This window comes from Pteronotus mesoamericanus, unplaced genomic scaffold (genome assembly GCF_021234165.1).
Source record: "Pteronotus mesoamericanus isolate MK-2021 breed Mesoamerican mustached bat unplaced genomic scaffold, CSHL_Meso_final contig_20, whole genome shotgun sequence".
Taxonomy (NCBI): domain Eukaryota; kingdom Metazoa; phylum Chordata; class Mammalia; order Chiroptera; family Mormoopidae; genus Pteronotus; species Pteronotus mesoamericanus.
Genome location: NW_026555085.1, coordinates 22,420,133 through 22,439,381, shown reverse-complemented (window position 1 = coordinate 22,439,381; position 19,249 = coordinate 22,420,133). Strand labels below are relative to the sequence as shown.

General features: G+C 35.5%; 1 pseudogene; it reads right to left on the bottom strand.

Moving 5' to 3' along the window:
• Positions 1–391: 391 nt before the first annotated feature.
• The window catches only part of LOC129066832 (targeting protein for Xklp2-like), a 37,948-nt pseudogene continuing 19,090 nt past the window's right edge, over positions 392–19,249 (bottom strand).

The following is a 19,249-nucleotide window of genomic DNA, read 5'->3' as shown; positions in this document are numbered from 1 at the left end:
CACTGTGCTGATATAAAGACTTTAAATTTTAGTCAAAGTAAAAACCCATTTTAAAGGTCAACTGATGGTTCCCAGGAAATAACTACAGAGAGTCTGACCGAAACATATATCAGTTGAGTTTCATTAGTAGCCTCAATAATGCAGGATAACAATTCTCAACACAATTAGAGTCCACATTTGTATTTGTAGGTGTGCTATGTCAGGCATTGGTAGGAAAAAGTCTGGAGAAATGGGTTCTCTCCATGTTCCTGAGACAAAGAAAGGAGTCTGATTTGATGGAAAAAGCAGCCCTGTTCCCAGCACTGTCTGCAGCTCACAGGTGAGTTTAGCAGCGGGATCGAATGGAGAACTTCGGAGACATGGGCACAGTCAGAGGCTGCTCACTTGCATGTTAGGTTTGTCTGTGTACCAGTCCTTTCCGGGGCTTGTCCAACAACCTTCTCGGATGCTCTTCCCCTGCTGCCTGGCCTTTTGGCCTGCCGGACTCTGGGCTCCTCCCTCTGCCATGTTCTTCTCCAGCTCTTGCCTCGCCTTGGCTCTCTTCTCAGTGGTCCACAGAAAAGGTTCCTGAGCAGCTGCGGATTTTTCTGTCTTTCTTGGAAACAAAGGGCTCCTGGCAGATGACATTGTTTGGAGGAGCCTTGAAGCAAGTTGCTTCTTCCTGCTGTCTCAGTTCTCAAGTCTGTGCCTTTGTAACACCTCTTTGTCAGTCTCTAAGCAGAAAGGTTCAGTCCGGGTTGTATTCTTTACCTTCTTCTCTGACAGATTAATGGTGTCAAAATGAGGCAAAGTGAGTGCCTTGAACTTGGGCACCTCCCCTCTCTGCAGTTCTTTTATTTTCTTCTCCTTCTGTAACTGACATCCTCTGACTTTAGAGTTAAAAAAAAAGAGGGGGCACATATTTCCACAGATTTTACCTCTGGGATATGGGGCTTAAAAGGCACCCCAAAATGTGGCACAGGTTGAGCTCTTATCACTACTGGCTCCTCTCCTTCATTGTTGGTGGGCATTCAGATTTTGTTTTTTATTGCAAAGTCAGTGATTTAGGGACAGCAATTGAAAGTATTTTCTTTGCAGGAACACCCAGGACATCTTCCAAGACATTAGTTGGGCAAGATCTGGAACAAAACTTAAAATGCTCATCCTCCTATTTCTTCTTTGACTCACGCTCCTGATTTCCAGATCAATTTCCAGATCAAAGCCAACAGGCAGAGTGGGTGGCTTCCCAGGTGGTTTCTTGGGCAAGATGGACCCACCTTCAAGAATTCTGGGATCAAGTTCCTATGCTTTGAATTTATATTGTGGCACTTTCTCAAGCTCCTCGACCTTCTGATCCTCTGCACTTTTGCAGGTCACAGAATGTGTGCACTGTTTGGTTAGTAATGCAGGAGTCTGTGGGTCTCTGGAAAATTGGCCACAGCAGATTTGGAAGGTGATGGAGTAATAGCATCCTCAAGTGATATCTGTTAGTGGTTCATTTATAGAAGGCTTTGAACTGCTAGATAAGAGGCACATATGAAGAAGCTGTTTCATCAAAATGTTCTTTTCTTTCCTTGAAACAGGTTGAAAGGCTGTATAATAGTATATCCCTTAGTCACTTGGGCAGAAGAGAGAGGATACTTTCATAGTTTAGATATAAAGTTCACTTCCTTATAATTGTCCTGGTTCTTAGAATGCAGTTTGATTCACTTATCTGTGTGGAAGTGGAAGTTGACTGATTTGGTTACCTGGCTCACTAATTTCTTCACAGGTTGCCCCACAACTGCAAGAGCAAGTTTCTTGAGTTTTCATTTTTTTTTTCCAGATCTCCATCACCTCCTGCTGTATTTTCATGCTCTTCTCCAACTCTTGCTCCTCAGTACTTTTTAGAACCTGCTGCCTTACAGGTGATATACAAGGCATAGTATGTCTGTCCTTGGCTTTCTCTGGGGAAAACTCATCCTTACCTGAAGTGTCTTGGTGAACACTATCATCTCGCTCTTCTTCTGGCTTCTTTATATTCTTAGAAACTATCATTGTTTTCGAAGGTGGAGTGTCACTGATTATTACAGAAACAGAATATCTTGGCTTTCATTTTTACATGATAGTTTCTTTCTGTGCCAAATCCTCCGGAGCAGAGCATCTAATAGATCACCTCTGAGGCTGGGATGGAGTATTTTTTGAGGTGGTTCCCTTGACATCCAGAGAAGAACAAGCATTTGAGGGAATGCACTAATGCAACAGATTTTTCTCCCGACTCTTTGTAATAAGTGTGGTCAACTGGTCTCAAAGGTATGATAATAACTTGCTGAGAACTTACCTTTTTCAAAGGTTTTTCCTGGAAAAGCCCTGACCCATTCTTACTAGGAAATTTATTATTCAAATTGGCCTCTTCAAACCAAGAATCCATGTTTGGGGTATCTTCTTGATCATTCAAAGATGTAAAGTTGATGAAGTCCATGGGAGCATCATAGGAGTAACTTGTGACATTGTCCCCACCCAGTATCACACAACTGTGTGAAGGCAAAATTAGATCGAGAGCCCAGGCTCCTGACTTCGATACAATGTTCTTTCCGTATTGTTCTCTCCTTTCATCCTGTGGTTTTATATGTCAGTCCAATCAAAGTTGCAATATACTTTCACTTCCCTTCTAAAATCTTAAAGTCCAGCAAGGACTTCCTATCAAGAACCTGGTCTCAGCTGTCAGGATGGAGTGCCCATAAGAAATGCGGCAGGATCCATTCAGTACCACTGAAAATTTGAACCCAGGCTCTCCAGTCGAATGCACCAATCAGACCACCATGTAATATTTTAAGAAAGCAGTTTGATACAAATAATAAGATACTTTCATATGCATGACTCAAAGGTTAGGAATCAGGAGGCTACCACTGGAATTATTAAATTCAAGGGTATGTGGTTGTAACAACAATCCAGTTATTAAAGAAACAACTATCATCGGTACACCTAACTCCAGGACCTGGTTTGCTTGTAGGAGCAGCAGCAGAAACTGGGTTTTAGCATCATTATGTCTTCTACATCTCATAGAAATACATCGAATTGATAGAATCTAGTTCTCATCCAAATCTCTGGGTGTAAGTATATGGGAAATGCAATTCTTAGATTTCTGGGCTCTGCAGTTCAGAAAAACACATATAGGAATGGATGCTGACTGCAGGAATCTTAGTCATGCTATAGCCTCATTTACAGTCCATGCACTTTGATTAAAAATCTATTTTTCTTTTTGTGCTGGAATACTGTCTCACCCATAGCAGTAACTACATAATTGTCATCTATTATTATCACTATTCATAAAATATATCTTCCTAGATCAAAATATATGTGCATTAACCACTAACTCATATGAGTTCCCTTAGCACATCTTTTAAATCTTTGTAAATCCCTAAAGGGTGATGGGGCTCTGGAAGTGATTGTCAGTGGGTGAACAGGTAAAACCCATATGTCCCCACTTTATAGTGGCAGTTGGAGGTTCATGATGAATTCCCAGACAAGGCAAGTAGTAGCAAGAAGTGAGGAGGCAGACGTGCTGTCTACTCCTCTCCAGGTCTGCTTCCGCGGGAGCCTTTGGTTCATCCGTGTTGTGCAATGTTGAGATAAACAACAGCTGAGTTTCCTTAGAGAGGGTTGTGAAAAGGAAGGGACTAAATATGTATGTGCCCTTAGATTGTCTTAACTTTTCATCTCTAGAGAGAATCAGAGCTTTAACCTCCCCTTGGGGGTGGGGCGGCTGGAGATGGGAATTGTGAAAGAGAAGTCCAATGCCCATTTTCTGAGGTCATCTTAACTTTCCCGCCAAGGCTGTATTTTGACTTTAAATTAGAGTAACAGAATTTAGGATTAAGCCAGCATACTACAACATAGACTATTTTAAGGCAGTTATTTGAAACCTTAGTTTAAAGGTGAACAATAAGTATGTTCACAAACTTCATTAGACCTGAATTAACTATTTGTTGAAAATTAATTTCTTTAAGGTGCAAATGCCTTGGCTGGTATGGCTCAGTGGGCTGAGCACTGGCCTTTGAACCAAAAGGTTGTCAGTTCAATTCCAAATCAGGCCACACACACCTGGGTTGCGGGCCCGGTCCCCATTTGGCAATGTGCAAGTCAATCGATTGATGTTTCTTTCACACATCGATATTTCTCTTCCTCTTTCTCCCTTCCTTCCTTTCTTTCTAAAAGTGAATACACAAAATCTTTTTTTAAAAAAAGAATTCAGGAAGGAAGAGGTCCTCCTCTTATCATTAGTTTTCAGTTCCCTTTTGAAAATGTGACAAAAATAAAGACAGTTTCTGCAGCATATACAAAGGCCCTTCTAATATTTCCTTCTTTATAGTTTTATTTCAGCTATACTAACCAAGATATTTCAGGAGTTAAACAAAGAAGATGTTAAATAAGTAGCTAACATAGATTAGTCAGAAATAAGAATGGGACCGTTACCTTAAACTAAACAAGTTAGCAGTTCTTTTGTTCATGCTATCTCCCTTCCATCATGCCTCTGAAAGTTAATTTGGCAGAAAAATATATGATAGAAATATAGACCTTATCTTTTGAAATTCATTAGAAAATATGTCCCCTGATAAATTTCCCTCCATCAAACACTGTTTTTAAATTATCAACCAAAGCGCACTGATTGCATGATAGCTCGCTGGGAGTGAGGCTCCGTCCTGAGAGTCCCCATCAGCGTTTTCCCTCTAACCTGCTTTCCTCAGAGACTCTGCACTCTGATTGTTAATCTTCTTATAGATGAAAAGAAGAAAAGGATTTCCTTGGAGTCAATCCCACCTCTGGGTTAGAATGGGTGAGGATTACTCATCAAAATGGTGGGAGATACAGAATTTATACTTAGTTCTGCTAATCTCTAAAGGCTTTTACAATTGGCTAAACAAATGAAGAGAGACTAGGTCTAAATCTCTTGGAAAACAACATTGCTTAAACCACTTTGTGACTGTGAAGCTGAGATAGGAGGAGGGCCTGAAAATGTATTTCAGATTCTCCTTATAAAAATGCCTGTTTGTGAACTGACCCCTTACTATGTCTTTCTTGGAAGCATTAATCTCTGTTATTTTCAGGGATTTTCTCTCTTTCTTCAGGGAACATAAATTGGGTATGAATATAAGAAATTTAAAGTAAATGGACATTTTAATATTCTTCACCAAATCATCATAGACTAAATAGCAAAAGAAGTGACCTTCATAATTATATTGTACCTTATCATGGGATTTAGACCTGGGCATAATAATGATACAAATTCATGTGGAGTCTGCCACTGTTGGAAGTTCAGACTGAAGACACTTTTTAAATAATTTATAGAAGGGAAAAATATTTGTGAGGAAATATTGCCCTATTAAAAATTAGGGCCTTTCATCAGAAGAGCAGGGAGGCCCCTCCTATTCTTGACATTTTTCCGATATCATGCAATTGTGTCTCAGTACAGATGTACTTGGTGTTATTTAATATGTGCAATTTTACACGAGATCAGGATCTCAGCGTACAGTGCCCAAGGAAGCAACTGATGAAAACAGAGCCTTCCCAGTAAAGCACAGACACAAATGCTTTCCATACAGCCAGACTGCTTCTTGAATAAATCATGTCATAGGAGACATTTAAAGTGGCATTGGCTCAAGGGATTTCTACACAATTTTAAAATAAGTCTTTTTGAAAAATATTCATCAAATATGAATTTAATATATGAGGCAAACCAACAAAAATGCTTTCACTCTGTCAAATACTGTATCAGGCACCAAGAGGGGCATAGCATCTTATTATAGTGGCAGTGTGAATGTGGTTTGGAGTCCACAGACTTGGATTTAAGTCTTGTGTTAAGGGCTGTATTATTTTTTATCTTAAGCTGTACTCAAGCTAATTTTGGAAGGAGAAATTTATTGAAAAGTCTACATACAATGAACAAAGTCTATAAAGTTAACAGCTTCTCTAAAGCTGTTCATTGTTTTCTATGATTTTTGATTAGACTGTCTTGTGTCACATGGCTAAAAACATTGCTATCAGAGGTGATTTTGCTTCATCATCTCTGGTCCCCAATTTAAAATCCTAGAAAAGGCTTTGTCATAGCTTCATTTTAAGTTAAGTATTTATCAACAGACAAAAGCCTATGTCTGGGAGTGAAAGGTAGTATAATAAGGAAAGGTGCTTATAATATTTTGGCACTGTTGCAATCCTTAAAAAGAATTCCAGAGCATTTTTTGCAGAAATAGAATAAACAATCCTAAAATTTGTATGGAATCCCAAAAGACTCTAAAGAGTGAAAGAAATCTTGAAAAGAACAAAACTGGAGGTAGCATGATTAGTGGTTTCAAACTATATCACAAAGCTATGATAATCAAAACAGTATAGTACAGGCATAAAAACAAAAACATAGACCAATGGAATAGAATAGAGAACCCAGAAATAAATCAACATACATATAGTAAATTTATGAAAGAGGAGCCAAGAATATACAGTGGGAAAAGGGCAATTTCTTCAATAAATGATACTAGTGAAAATGAACAACCATATGCAAAGAATAAATTAGAACTCTATTTTCACCAGACACAAAAATTAACTTAAAATGGGATTAAAGGCTTGAGCATAAATACCTGAAACCTTAAAGCTCCTAGAAGAAAATATAGGTGGTAAGCTCCTAGACATCAGCAATGATGTGTATGTGTATGCATTTATACATATATGTGTATACATATATACATATATGTGTGTTCATATATACATATGTGTGTATACATATACACATATGTGTGTATACGTGTGTGTGTGTGTGTGTGTGTATAAGGTCTGTTTGGAAGAAGTCCAATCATTGTTAATATGTTAATATAATGAGAATGATTTACATGACATCAATGTAAACTGGCAGTCAAGGAAAGTGGACTGGAATGTGCATGCATAAACAATGACCACCTCACTCTACTAGTCAGTGTGGGCAGTAGATACCATTGAGTAAACATGTGTATTGTGTGGCTGTCACATTGAGTGAGAGAGTAGAACAACAAATGTGAATCAAATTTTGCATTAAATTTGAACATTCTTCCACAGAAACTATCCCAATGACTCAGAAGGCCAGATCTATGGGCCACTGATGATTGGCAGCTTCATCACAACAATGCACCCACTCATGCATCACACCTCATGCAGAGTGTTTTGGACAAACTTCAAATCACCCAGGAGACTCAGCCACCCTACAGCCCAGATGTGGTGCCCTGTAACTCTGGCTTTTCCCAAAATTAAAATCACCTTTGAAAGGAAGAGATTTCAGACCACTGATGAGAACTCAGGAAAATATGATGGGGCAACTGTGTGAGGTCCCAGGGTACCTACTTTGAAGGGGACTGAGGCATCATTGTCCTTTGTACAATGTTTCTTGTATCTTTTTCAATAGATGTCTCTATTTTTCATAATACTAGGCTGGGTACCTTCTGGGTAGACCATATATATGATTTGACACCAAAAGCAACAAAAGCAAAAATAAACAAGTGTAATTACATTAAACTAAAAAAACTTCAGAGTAAAGAAAATCATCAAAAAACTAAAAAGATATCTATGGAATTATAGAAAATATATGCAATTAATATATCTAATAAGGGGTTAATATTAAAAATATATAAAGAACTAATACCACTCAATAGCAAAAACAAAACAAAACAATCTGAATTAATAATGGAAAAAGGACTTGAATAGACATTTTTCCAAAGAGGACTATAGATTGCTGAGAGATACATGAAAAGGTGTACAACATCACTAATCATCAGGGAAATGTAAATCAAAACTACAATGAGATATCATTTTATTTCACACCTGTTAGGATGGTTATTATCAAAAAGAGAAGAAAATGTGTTGATGAGGATGTAGTAGAAGGTAAACACTTATGCATTTTTGTTGAGAATGTAAGTTGGCAAAACCAGAATGAAAAACATTAAGGATGCTCCCAAAACACTTATAAAAAGAACTATCATATGCTCCAGAAATTCCACTTCTGAATATTTATTGGGAGAAAATAAAAACACTAACTTGAAAAGATATATGCATCCTCGTGTTTTTTGCAGCATTATTTACAGCAATAACCCACACATAGAAGCAACCAAAGTATCCATTAATGGATGAATGAATAAAGTATTCATATAATGGAATATTATTCAGTCATAAAAAATAATTAAATCTTGCCATCTGCATCAACATGGATGGACCTAGAGGGTATTCTGCTGCGTGAAAGACAAATACTGTATGATCTCCCTTATGTGTGGAATCTGAAGAAAAAACAATAACAACCAAGCTCATAGATACAGAGAACGGACTGGTGGTTGCCAGAGGCAGGGGGTGGGAGGTGAGTGATATGGGTGAATGTGGTCAAAAGGTACAAACTTCCAATTATACAATAAATAAGACCTTGAGATGTGATGCACAGCCTGGCGACTATAGTTAAAAATACTGTATTGTATATTTAAAAGTTGCTAGGACACTAAATCTTTCAAAAGTTATCATTGAAATAATTCATAACTATGTGGTTAAAATATGCATTTTTAATTTGCATCTCCTGGTTACAATGAATTCAGTACTGGAAAAAAATAGTCCAATGGACTCACTCCTAAACCCATTTTAGCTAGCTCCCTTTGTTGCAAATGAGAGAATTCCAAATTCAAACTGACAGGCCAAAAATAAAAAAAAGTATTAATTACCTGACATAACAGAAGTCCAGCAATTGCCAGAATTTCAGCTCTATAAGGTGTCTTATATATATCATCAGCACACAGTTTCTTTCTCTCCACCTCTTGGCTACACTTCTTTTTCTGACCTCTCCTTTCTTGGATACAAACTTCTATTCTGATGCTAAAATGGCTGCATGAGCTTCGTCTTTTCAGGGTAAAGTCCCTGGAAATAGTGAGCTTCTTTTCTAGTAGCCTCCATGGAAGTTTAACTGTTCATTCTGATTAGATTCACTGCAGCCACATTTCAACATGCAAAATAAAGAGTAAGGTTAAGATAGTGTGAAGGTTTACATTGAAGTAGGCTTGAATCAGGAGCTGAATGATGGTGCACAGGTGTGGAGCCCCATACAGATAAACCTGGAAAGCTTTTTGAAGCATTGATCTTCATCTAAAAACTGAGATTATTTCTAGAAAATGGTGAAATGGAGGCTAGGAAAGCCAATAACAAATATCTATAAACAATACCTAAATAGAGAAAAGGTAATAGACAAAAGATGAAGGAGTTATTCTAATAGATGACATTCTCTATAGTAAAGAATTGCTACTTTGGTGCCAAGTGACAAGGTGAGTCATAAGAGGTAGAGCAGAACATATTCTTCGCACATCTCAGAGTACCACTTAGCTTCAGTACATTGAGGAATACAGAAATACAGATAGTGGCTAAACAAGAATGTGTGGCCTGAGTAGGGTCAGGAAATAAAGTGTTCTAGAAGCATTTGTAGTAGAAAGTTACCCATAAAAACTTCACAAAGAGTAATAAAGGAGAACATGAGATGATTATTTAAAAACTCATCAGTCATCTGGTAAGCTCCAAGAAATCAGTGAGTTGAATCAGACAATGATAAGAGCCAGGGAAAATGTATCATTACCTTAGAGTTTCTCGGGTTGCATCTATAGGCAGGTGAAACCACAGGAAACCTTTGTTAAAACTATCAAAAACTCACAAACAGTCAATGTATTACGGAAAGAGAAAAAATTACAGAGGGAGAGAGAGAGATCAAAAAGGAAGCAAGGAAAATGAAGAAGGAAAATTAAATTTAGTTCAGGGAATTGAATATTGCAAAGCACAGTGGTGATGAGGAAAAAGCAATGAACTTGACCGGAAGCCTTCTCTTGAGGTATCTATCATCTAGGAACAAATATAAGACAAGGAGTTAAATAACTAAAATGTAACTCAAAAAGCAATGAGAGGACCTGGTATTCTTTTGAGAATTTAATAAAATAATAAAAGTATGTGAAGCATTTAGTATGTTACCTGGCACACATGAAACTCAGTGAATGTGGCAATGATTATTTTTTAAATATATAGTAAAGGCCAAAAACAAGTCACATGAAAAAAATCCTTTGGAGTTTTATAGATAAGGAAGGAACACATGGAAAAAACAATATTTCTGGCATAAGAAAATAACAGAAGCAGAAGTACAATGGCAAAAATTTTAGGACATTTATATCGGTAATTTGATCAATTTAACCAGGGTGGAGAGATGGGTGAAAGAAGCTTATAGAAATGAGAAGTAAATGGCAAGTTAATCATTGAAAGCGGACTCCCAGAATATAGAAAAGTGTGCTGTGATGAGTAGCATCTACTCATGGTAGTGAAAATTAGAACAGATGACAGGCGTGCCAAGAGTGTACCATCCCAAACAGAACGTACAGTACACTGGAGGTAGATGATCCTGAAAACAAATGAGGTAGAGTTAGAAGATAAAGGATTTTAAATGCATGCTCACAAACTTACTCTTTTCCCATCAGTAACAGAAAGCTAGCACAGATTTTTTGTGTGAGGAGGTAATATTATACATTTATTTTAGAAGCATAAGTCAGGCAGCATGTGAATGATAGAGGCACAAATTTATTTAGGAAATGATTGCTATGGTCCTGCTGGAGTAGTGATAAGGCTTCAAATAGGATTATGTCAATAGGAATGAAAAGAGAACGGATAAGAAAAATGATTCCAAAATATAATGAATCAACTATACTTCAGCTAGAGAGTAAAAGAGAAAATTTAACACAAAAGATATTGTGATTTCTAACTTGAGCTTTGAGGAAGAGGTAATGAAAATCTTAAAAGGAAAGGAAATTTTGGTTTTGGACATTTGAGTTGAATGTGCAGTAGAACCTCTAGTTAAAGTTTTTCAGCAGATATTTAGACAACTAGCTTTAAGTTCTAGAGAAAGATGATATCTAGAGATAAAGACTTGTGAATTTTCCAATTACCAGTATTAGTTTAAAACAATGAATTGTTTCTATTTGCCTTTAGTTAAATAAAGCATCCAAAGCTATTGCACTGGTGGTCATAAGAATGAAGCAGTGTTAGAATGACTCTTCACAAATATTCTATATGGCGGCTCTTCTCGAGTAAATACATGCAGGCTACAAAAAATTTATTTTATGGAATTTTCAAAACAGTTGAAAATTAGAACAACCTATGTATGAAACATGAGATAAAAAGCAGCCCTTTGACTTGGAGGAAAGGGAAAAAATAAAATTGATGTAACAAAAATAAGTTATTATTATTGAGAAGCTTTGCAGAGAAGATGAACCTCCAGCTTTAAGACTTTAAGGCAAAGGTGAATTTTAATTATGAAGGTAGTTTCTTGGTGAATGAATTTTACATTCCAGAGAACTCTGGCCAGAGTAAATAAGACAAGTCCAATGGACATTGAGTTACTTTACAAATGTTTTTGCAATGGATGACCCTGGATATTGTTGCTTTTCTGCTAAAATCCACATTTGTAATTATAGCATTGATTCATGTAAAATGTTAAAATTCTTCCAATCCATGAACACGGTATATGTTTCCATTTATTTGTGTCTTCCTTAATTTCTTTCCTCAATGTTGTATAATTTTTTGCATATAGGTCTTTTACCTCCTTGGTTAAATTTATTCCTAGCTCAACAACCAATAAAATATAAAATTTAAAATTTAAAAATATAATTTAAATATAATAAAATATAAAATTATTATTTTTTATATTTATTTTTTTATTTTTTATATTTTTTATATTTTATATATATTTATATAATATATATATAAATTAGCCTAATTTAAATTTTTCAAAATTTAAAAATATAAATTTATTGGTTAAATTTATTCAAACCTTTATTTTTCTTGTTGCTATATCAAGTGGTATTTATTTTTCTGAATTCTTCTTCTTCTATTTCATTGCTGGTGTACAAAAATGCCTTTGATTTCTGAATGTTGACTTTGTATCCTGCTGTTTTGCCAAATTCATTTATTAGGTTGAGTAGTTTTTGGTGGAGCCTACAGGGTTTTCTATGTATCCTAAGAATCCCAAAACGCCAGTTCAAAAGAACCTATGCACCCCAATGTTCATAGCAGCACAATTTACAATAGCCAAGTGTTGGAAGCAACCTAAATGCTCCTCAGTAGATGATTGGATCAAAAAATTATGGTATATTTACACAATGGAGTACTACGCAGCAGAAAGAAAGAAAGAACTCCTACCCTTTGCAACAGCAGGGATGGAACTAGAGAGCATTGTGCTAAACGAAATAAGCCAGGGGGCAAAGACAAATACCATATGATTTCACCTATGAGTGGAACCTAAACAACAAAACAAAGATGCAGGAAAATATGATCAGCAACACTGAAAGAAAAAAGAAACCAACAGAGTCAAGAGGGAAGGAGGGAGAGGTGGGCAGGGAAAAGGAAGGGAAGGGTCAAGTGAAGGAACATACAGCAAGGACTCATGGACAAAGCCAAAGTGGGGAAGGGCTGAGGGAGGCAGATGGGAGAGGGGGCATGGGAAAGTGGTGGTGGGAAGGCAGAGACAAATGTATTTGAACAAAACAATAAATTTTTAAAAATGTTAAAATTGTTTATCAATTTTCTATTTTTTGCCAGGATGAAGTAACGTAAATAACTTATTCTTCCTGTCCTCAAAAATAATAAAACTGAACAAAGTGTATCAGACACTTGTTTTCAGACTTTGAAATGGGTAATTTGGGACTCACTGAGACAATGAAAATTAAAGAGATGAGCTCACATTCACTTAAGCTTTCTATGAAGGGGCAATTTCCCAAATTGCACAAAGAAAAGTAGTCACAAACAATAAGTGGAGGTCTTCATGACAAGAAAAAGGCATAGGTCAGAAGTCAAAGCTGGAGAAGAAGCTGGGCATGGTGGGATAGAAACCAAAGGGAAGCAGTCTTCATAGAAGCTGCCCTTCCAGTTTGCATGTGGGTCCCTTGTGAGTTCTTAGCTGAGGACCAAGCTGTTTATATTGAGGGCAAGACTCTACAATGCCTAGCACAGAGTGACCAAAGAGGATCTAAGTGGAGGAAGATACCAAAAAACTTATAGGATGAAGTGAACATCAGAGTTCTGCCCCAGCCAGTGTTGAGACCTCTGACCAGCTTCAGCAGTTAGTTGTAAAACCTGGAAAAACCACGTCTTAAGAGGAAGAATCATGCCCTGAAGTAGGAGCTACAACCTATAACTAAGAGGAACTGGAACAGATTTACCTTCCAAAAGAGTAAAACCAAAACTGAAAAAACCAAGATCATCTTCTAGTAATTTAATTGCCTGTAAGGGCAAAATTTAAAACTATTTTAAAAAGACAACATAATCTCTACTCTCTTCAAAGAATTAGCCAAAATGTTTAGTCTTCAATACAAATTACTAGCCTTGCAAAGAAGCACAGAAAGTTGACCAATTCTTAGAGAAAATAGGTATCAATAAAGAAAGACTCAAAAGAGACAATAAAGAGATTATTCAAGTATTAGAGGAAAAGTGTTTTGTTTTGGTTTTTTTTAAAAAAAGAAGTTATAAATATGTTCCAAGACTTTTAAAAAATGGACATAGTGAATGAAGGTATGGGCAATAAGAAAGCTATAAGAAAGACAAACTGAAACAATTTTAATAAAAGAGGGTCAGTTAGAAAACTCATCTTACTTGATTTCAAGGCTTACTATGAACCTATAGTAATAAAGACAATGCGGTATTGGCAAAATAATAGATACATAGATTCATAGAAGAAGAAAAAAGAAGATTAATGGATTTCAAAAAACACCACTGGCCCAAGTTCAGAGCAGTAATAAAACTCTTCAACAAATAGTGCTGGGACAAGATTTCTTCTCTAATTCATACCACCCACAAATTTAATTCGGTATGAAGCATCAACCTATAGATAAAAGTGGAAGTTATAATTCTTCTAGAATAAAGCATAGAAGAATTCTTAGAGAGGATACAAAAATAACTACAATAAAAAGAATTTGGACTTCATCAATAGTAGAAACCTCTGCTTATTAAAAAGTAGGATTAAGAAAATAAAAAGGTGATGAAAGATAATATAACTTTGGGTGGTGGGCTCACAGTGCAATATACAGACCATGTATCATAGCAATGAACACTTGAAACCTATATGATCTTATTAACCAGTGTCACCTGAATAAATTTAATTTAAAAAAAAAGAAAAGAAAAAGGCAAGACAATGATGGGGAAATAGTCTAAAAACATACTTTAACAAAAGACTGGCTTTCTTAATAGATAAAGAAGTTTTATAACTCAGTACAAGAAGCCAAACAACCTAATTAAAAACAAGCAAAGGATTTAAAAAGACATTTAACAAATAATATTTTCCAAATGACGTCTAGGCACACAAAAAGTTGCTCCATATCTTTGTCATTATGGATATGCCAAATAAAACCACAATGAACTATTACTTCATACATTCCAGAATGATGAAAATAAAAAAATAACATAAAATGTTGGCAAGGATGTGAAAACCTGGGACTCTCTCTCATTGCTAGTGGGAATGTAAATCACTACTACCTCTTTGGAAGATTCTGTGGAAGTTTCTTATAAAGTTAAACACAAACCTGCCCTACCACCAAGCAACTCCAATCATAGGTATTTACAAAGAGAAGTAAAAGTATGTGTGCACAAAAAGAATAAAAGAAGAATATTTACAGCAGCTTTATTTAAAATAATCCCAAACTGGAAAGACTCTGAAGAACTAATATCCATCAACAGAGAATAAAAAGTCAAATTGTGGTATATTCATACGATACTTCTCAGCAAATAAAATATAATTACAATACAAGTAATAACATGGATATAGCTTAAATAGCTTAAGAACAAACTTATTGAGGAAAAAAAACAAAAATACTAATAACTCCATTTAGGTGATGTTCAAAAACAGGCAAAATTAATCTGTGGCCACTGAAATGAGAACAGTGGCTGTGCCTACTGAAGACTGACTAGAAGAGAACAGAAAGGAACTTGCTTGGGATGGAATTGTTCTATATTTCAACTGGACTGCTGGTTACAAGGGCATATACATTTGTTAGAACTCACTGAATTATATGTTTAAGATCTGTATTTGTCATTGTATATAAAGTTTACATACATATATATGAAAGAATGTACGTTTAGACTCTGCTAAGTGTAAAGCACTATAAAAGGCAGCATGGGGGACTCAATGAGAAATAAGAATTTAAAATAAGAATACAATGCTATTTATTAAAACATGGTTTGGAGGTCTAAGTACCCAAGAAGCCTTAGTTAATCATTCAATTGCTTTTATCAAAGCTAGCTTTTCTGTTTTGTTTCTTTGTTTTCATTACAACAATTAGACATTTATAAACTAGAACAATTACTTATTTCTAAATAGATAATATAACTAAAGTATGTTTTATAAATATTTGTATAAAATATATATATATTTTTAAATATGAATAAAAGTATATGTTTATATAAATATATATTTATATATAAATATACACACACATAAATATATATGATATATGTATATCAGATGGTTATAGATACATATATAAATATACACACACTTTAGAACTATTCTGTAAGTTTTACTTATATTTTAATCACATTCTTGGGATTTTTTTATGTTTTAGTGCATTGACTTTTAAAATTTATTCTTACTTTATAATATTTTCTGCGCCTGAGTTTTCCAGGTCTCCAGAAACTCTTTTCTAAAGGTAGCTTGTTTTCCTTCTTTACTCTTCACTCTAGGGAAAAAACTGATCAGCTCCATCTTAATCAGAGAGCTGGCAAGAATTGTCTTTTTAGCATTCTCAATTAGATTGCTGAATACCAAGCATCCCTGCTGTGTTCCCTCTGAGGACCTTGTTTCTTTCCCTCTCTTCTTGGCAAAACTGAAAGAGACAAGAATTATGCAGCAGCATGAAGTCTCTGGTCTGAATGAAAACTCTGTTATTGTCTTTTTTCAACCAGCCAGTTCTCTGGTAGACAGCATCTACATTGCCTTAAGCTCCCCGCCCAGTAGATATGCTAGATGCTTACTAATTAATTTGAACTGAATGGGCCCTTAGCAACTCTCATTCACAGAATTAAATCTCAGTGCTCTGCAAATTTGAAAGGACTGTACCTTGCAAGAGTGCATCACTTTACAACCTGAATAAGGTTTATGAGCAGATATAAAATAATTTCTATAAGCCTCAAGTTAAGTCTAGTATTTGTAGAACATATTACAAAGAATAGAAAGCATTCATTGATGAGAAATTTTAGACATTAAACTGAGTCACTTAACTTTAATAGATTTTTAAGTACCTGTTATATGTAGACGCAATGAAAAGAGCATTTGACCACAGAATGTACGTCTTTTTCGAAAATCTCTAGTATTCGCTGATTATTTATTTTTAGGTAGGTGATATTAAACCATGAGAAATAAAATTAGATTCTAAAAGAAGAAAAAACTGAATTACTTCAGAAGTTAAAATGTTAGGAGTGGTTGAATGTTATCAAAGAGCAAACTGGTAGTTGATTAGGAATATTTGTACTAACAATAATTCTGTAAAGCTTACTGAAAAGGGAAGTTATAGAAATCACCCACTTATCATTTTCTTCACTCTTACGGAAAATAATTTTTAGAAAAAGGAATGCTGGTAATGGTGTATATTACTGGAACTAAAATATCTCTTGTAGTACATATTGAGTATATATTCTATTACCTGCATATGTATCTTTCCTCAACTTTACATATGTCATCACTTAATGCACTTGGCCATGGTAGCATGCCCCACAGAGGTTGTTTTATCCACATGTCAGCAAGTGACTTAGCGGACACTAAGTGCTATGGATTGAATGTTTGTGTCCCCAAAATTCATATGTAAAATCCTGTTGCCCAATATGATGATATTTGGAGGTAGGGCCTTTGTGTCATAAGGAGGTCATGAAGGTGAAGCCTTTATCAATGGCATCAGTGCTTTTATGAAAGAGACCCTAAGGAAGCTCCTTTGTCCCTTCTGCCATGTCCTCAGAGCAAAAAATGGCCATCTGTGAACAAACTAACGGACTCTCACCAAACACCAAATCTATTAGTACCTTCATCATGGACTGTCTGGCCTCCGTAACTGTGAGCAATAAATTACTATTGCTTATAAGACACCCACTCTATGGTATTCTGTTTTGACAACCCAAAGGGAGGAAGACAGCAGGCCATGGATAATGTACCTGCACTGTGGATGTCCTCAATTCTGGTTATTCATCAGAATGAAGTATGAAGACTTTTAAGCATACAAAAGCCTTATCTAGACTTCTGAGTCATAATCTTAAGAGGAGGGGCCTTTACACCAACAATTTATTTAGAGTAGCACAGATGAGTCTGATGTGTAGCCCAGTTTCATAGCCACTGGTATTGATCGATTCTCCTACTCAAGGATGCAAGTGAAAATTAAAGCCAACATAATTTTCTCCCTCTGTGTTAAATTATATTGGGACAAGGCATGCTTTCTTATCCCCATGTTAAAGAATGCAGGGATTAAGCAAAAATAATTTAGCTACTTGCTCCAGGGAATATTTGCTTTTGGAAGATAAGTCTGTAAAGCAACTAAAAATGCTTACTTATGAAAAGCAACAGTTAATCATCAAAACTGACTTCAAAACCCTTGCCTCATTGTGCCCATAAGTCCAAAGCTATTATCTGATAACATCTGCTAAATCCCAAGTAGTTCTTGCCTTGTAAACTGACCTTTAAATTTCCTAGCCCAGGCCCTAATACATTATAGACGTTCTCCTTGGTCCCACTCTTCTGAGAAACTTCCAAGACTCTGTCAAGGTAGTTTTCTCCCCGATGGCATTATATCTAATGAACTTAGCTTTGCTTGATCAACAGATAGTTTTAGTGAGTTGGAAGTCACAATTTTTTTTATATTTAAATTAAGTAAATAACATTTAAAATAATAATCACTAAATTTAATAAAAAGCAAATAGAGATTGGTTGAAAGGCATAAGTCACCTACGTACAGACTGATGAAATGACTCAATTGAGCATTTTTGCAAATGTTCCCTTGTTTTTTCCCATCTATAGATGATTTTGTTCTTCAGTAAGCTCTAACAATGCTGCAAGCTTAGATATCCCAGAACATTCTAGTTTTATACCTTTATTGGAATCAGCTGTCAAAAAATTCTATAATGCATTTTCTCCTGAAAACCTTTAACTATTTAAGCACCATACTGCTCCCAGGAATCCAAAGTCCCTGCTTATTTTCCTTGCTAGGAGTCATTCTCTTGCTGTTCCCATCTATTAATATATGTGCTAAGCCAACTAGGAAAATACTACCTATAGCAATTAAACACTTATGACTTTACTTCAGCTTTATCTTTGTCTCCTCCTAGAAATCATCTGTTTCTATTTGGTTTTGCACAGAAATAGCTTAATATTACCATATAGAAATTCTAAACCTATGCTTGCATTAAAATACAAATTTCAAAAATTCCTAAGAGAATATATTTGAGCCCATAAAATGAATTTCCAAAAGGGAAAAATAGTCAAGAGATGAGACTATAAAAAAAAAAAAACAAACCCTGGAGCTGGGGTGAGTGGCAGGGGAGGGGGGGTGGGTAGGAATGGGAATGATCTGAGAGGAAGAAACACTAAGATAAATACCTAACAGACAAATAGGAATATTTGTGACTGATGAGCCTGGACTTTTAAAAGGCACATATAAAAGATAACTAGGAGTAAATATGATAGAGAGAAATAATGTGAGAGTTTAGAAAGAAAAGCTAAAATCCAGAATAAGCTTCATGTTGCCCCCCAAAATAAAAATTAGTTTAAAGCAAAATTTAGCCAAAAATTCCTCTTAAATTATGTGTACAGTATGAAGAAAAAAAAGAAACTGACCTTGAAAAACTGGAGGGGCAGTTACATCCATTCTTGGGAATGGGTGGTTAAAGATGAAAATCCTTAAAATTTTTGTATTCATCCTCAAACTCCCATATTAAAGATAAAAAGATAGACTTTAATCATAAATTTCACTATACATATTTATGATCTATTATTTCAGGCCCTAGGACATGTCCTGTTTGAGGTGAGAAAGCCAGGAAGTAACTTAAAAAATGTCACAGCAGTTGAGATCAAGTGGGTTATTTATTTTAACTCTAAGGAACTGAAGTCAATCTGCAAGTTCAGACACAACTATGATACATTACATAGTATAGGCTAGACTCTGTCATTTTTTTTAATAAAATGAGCATTATATTTTCCAACTATGATACATTACAGAGTATAGGCTAGACTCTGTCATTTTTT